Below are 4,049 nucleotides of genomic sequence, written 5' to 3'. Positions count from 1 at the left end.
AAAAATGAATCTCAGTAATCAAACATTTAGGGGTAGGATAATGGATGGTAAGCTGTTAATTTTTTTTACTTTTCTATAATTTTATTTTTTTTTTTCAGAAAAAAACTCCACAAAATGGCCTAAAAATACCGAGGCTAGAGCAAAAATATTATTGCGAAATATAGCCTCAAAAAATCTAACCTGGTAACAATGCTTTTAATGTGGTTACATTTCATAATCTGCCCAAAAGCAATAGCGCCAATAGTCACATGTAAAGGCTAAAACAAAGACGAGGACAAAGATTAATACGAAGACGAGTACCAATATGAAGAGGACTGCGAAGACAAATACAAGGATTAAAACGAAGAAGACTAAGAATGCTAACAGGTTTATTCTGGACGTTACCGAAGATTTTGTAACCGGAAAATTTTATTACCACAAACTGTTACCAGTTGTTGTCACCGCTATTCTAGGTACGTTGGTAATGCGGTTAAAATATTCAGCTATTCAGCTATGAAGAATTGTGGAGATTCCAGCATTGCATATTTCACGGGACAAAATTTACCGGTTACAAGAGTACACAGAATGCGAAAAGGGTTTAAAAATTGGCAGGAACTATATTCAACAATTTTTATTGAGCTTGAGGCCGTTTTTAATGAAAAAGTATTGCGGAAAAGCAACAACATTTTTGAAAAAAGGGTAGAAGTGATAGCTGTTTTGGAAATCAACACATTTCCTCATCAGTTGCCTACCGGAACTTTATTTACCGGTAACAAAATTTGTATTACCATGGCAGAATAGAACTGTTACAGGTACTGAGAATCGCGGTGACAAGAAGTGGTAAAATTTTTTTCTAATAAAATTTGCCGGTTACAAAATCTTCGGTAACGTGCAGAATAGACCTGTAAGACGAGCAGGCACATGTAGGTGGAGCCGAAGTCAAATGCGAGTACGAAGGCGAATATTAAAGGAATTTCACATCTTCCAAATCTTGCGCTGGTTTTTTGTCAATCTCCAGCGGAGCTGCTCCGTTGAGCAGCCTCCACGCTATCACACGCATTATCATATTTTCCAAGCAACAATTTTCCACTTCTTTGTCTATCAGCTTTTCCACTACATCTGAATGGTGGCAAGCACTTTTGACTTGGTCTGTCGCCATTATTCTTGGTTAACCAACTGAAATAGTACAAAGTACCTACTACCACTCCAACTGTGCCGTAATGACGCAAGTCAATGTCTTCTGTATCCATTATTGATTGTTGGTACTTGCACTTTAGAAATTACTTAAAGCAACACGCTGACAAATCATAATTTTATAGCGCGTTATAAAGGGTATGAATGACACGCCTTTCTTTTACGGCCCAGCGGAGGCTAAGGCGATCGGTGGTCGGTGGTCGGTGATCGGTGGTGGTTGCAGCAGGTATCCTTCACGTCTTTTATGAAAGGATACAAAGCGTGAATAGCATGATTTGGAGATGGTCAAGTGACTGCGGTGAATGCGTACACTGGCTAAATTCACACAGAGCAATTCATAAAGCATTCAAGAGCTCAAATCAATGTAAAAGGAAAATCACTCCAACTTCAACAATGCACCATTGTAAATGGTGCTATATACATACATCTGTATATTACACCTCTGCAGGCATACATTTATGTACACGTTAATATATGTATAGTTTAATGCGAATGTTTTGTAAAGCCAAAAGTCTTAACGACGTTTTCTTTTCTGATCGCTGCATATTGAATTTGATTTTTGAAGCAGAATATTTCGGAGCAAATTAGAGTTTTTCTTTTTATTCTATTGTTTTATTTTCTTTAACAGCTTGAGTAATCCGTTCATGCAGTGACTGGCTGGCTGACCCCTTCTGTTCTGTGTTCGGGAAATCTCTTGAAATACTGAAATGCTCGCATGCGCATAAATGTATTTCTGCATTTTTTACAAGTACAAAATTTCTTAAGTTTTTCATCGAACATAATGAAAACAAAGCCTTATTGAGCGCCGCATAAAGCAAACAATGTCGGCCGAGGGCTGCAGTAGCTCAACAATCGAAGGCCAAGAAGCGGCAGCATCAGCGGCAACAAATGCAGTGGAAACCAGATGAGTGGACACTTGAAAATCTCTGGGCGGTAGTTTTTTCACTTATTCCTTTTTTGCTCTTCTGTTATTTCACAGTATTTTATTTTGTTCATTTTATAAGTATTCTGTTGATTTTTTTGTTTCTCAAGTATTCACATGGTATTGTAGAAGTTGCCATTTTGCAATTAAAAACTGACGGCAGCGGCACATTCCAAACAAAAATGAATTGCACCCATGGACAAAGCAGAAGGATAGTTACATAAGTAACATTAAATAAGTAAAACTGAGAATTTATTTTCTTTTGAAATGTGTTGCAATATTTGTATGTACTATGTATGCTAATGGATACATACACATATGCCAAAGCGAAAATATTGACGTATAACTAGTATGTATCGTTTGTAAAAATATTTCCCCCGACATCGTCACACAAGGAGCCTGTTCGAAGAATAACTTTAACAACAGCAAAATTCCAAATCGCCTAATTGTTTCCTAAGGCAATCAATCGCTAGAAAACACTTTATATACACAAAAGAGAGGGGCTGCAGACTATCGATAGATATTTAATAGCAGTTTCGCGTGATTTTGCTTGGCGCAGCAAAAGTAACAGGACAATTCCTGCAGCTCTCCACAGTCCTTCGAAAGAGAAAAGCCTTTCGTAAGAAAATTGGCAATTCTGGCAACTATCTTGAAGGCTCTTTTCTGTCTTTCGAAAGACTAATTGAGAGAACCGCTAACGATTTTTTAGTAATCAACTTTCTAAAAACTAAATTAAATAAAAAAAAAATAGTGTATTTTCTTTTTAAAACAATAAAAAACAATAAATTTAGATAAAATTAAAGTAAAAAAGAAGAAATAAATAAAATAAGTCTCTACGTTTATTCTTAATTTTTATTCTTATTTTAATTTTAAGTTTCCGTTGTACTAAAAAGTTTCTTTGGGATTTTATTGTACCAATTTTATATTTAAAAAAACACGTGAAAATTAACTGAAAAAAAAATATTTGTCTTTTTGAAACAATACATTCTAAAAATAAATAAAAACTAAATAAAAAATAAAAAAGATGCTAAAAAATAAATCAAATAAAAAAACTGTCCTTTTGAAACCAATAAAACCTAAAAACCAAAAGAAAATAAAATTAAAAAAAATAAAAACATAGTATAGATATTAAAAAACGAAGAAATTCAATAACTGCCGGTTTCACTAGAAATTATGTGATAAAATTATTTTTTTCCAACCTGTTAATTTTCATGTTAAATTCAAATAAAAGACATATTTTTCACTTAAATTGCTTTCACGAAACTGAATAGAAAATGTAAAAATTAAAAGAAAATTTATAAAAATAAAAACAAAAAACAATCAACTAATTTTTTTTTCTTTTCAAAGCAAAAAAACCTTCAAATTAAAAATTAAATTAAATCAAAAAACCAAAAATATTACGGCTTCAGTCCTCCTGAAGTATAGAAAAGGAAGTGTGATGAGGACATGTAGTGATCTCCGAGATAGCAGCTATAGCTTCTGCCGCCTTAAAATTTGTTGCTTTTTCCATTTCAATAACCTTGTTTAGAACAATTTGATTAAAAAAAATATAAAATACATAAAATGTTTGTAAAAATAAAGCGCAATATTAAAAATACCTAAAGGTGGAAAAGTGCCAAGTCCAAATTTTTTCAAAATTTATGTAGTTCTAGATGCAGAATGACAGATAATACGAAACGACATCGTCCTGAATAATCGTAATGAATAATGAACAATTTCGAAAAAAGGCATCTTTTCACCTTTAGGTAGCGATATATATTTTTATTTTTAAAACAATAAAATCCAAAAATTAACAGTAAATTAAATTAAAAACTTCAGATCTCTCGAGAGGCACGTGAGTGTTTTGCTCACTTGGCCGTCGCGACTGTTGAAGCTGCGCGAGCACAATGATACACATCTCCATTTGAAACAAGTGCTTTTTGTCAAAAGGTTTTTTCACCATGAAAGTTGGCAA

Source organism: Rhagoletis pomonella, unplaced genomic scaffold, assembly GCF_013731165.1.
Source record: "Rhagoletis pomonella isolate Grant_MI unplaced genomic scaffold, Rhpom_1.0 Rhpom_scaffold_00004, whole genome shotgun sequence".
NCBI lineage: Eukaryota > Metazoa > Arthropoda > Insecta > Diptera > Tephritidae > Rhagoletis > Rhagoletis pomonella.
The sequence above is the reverse complement of the archived record's forward strand: the minus strand, read 5'-3'. Positions refer to the sequence as shown.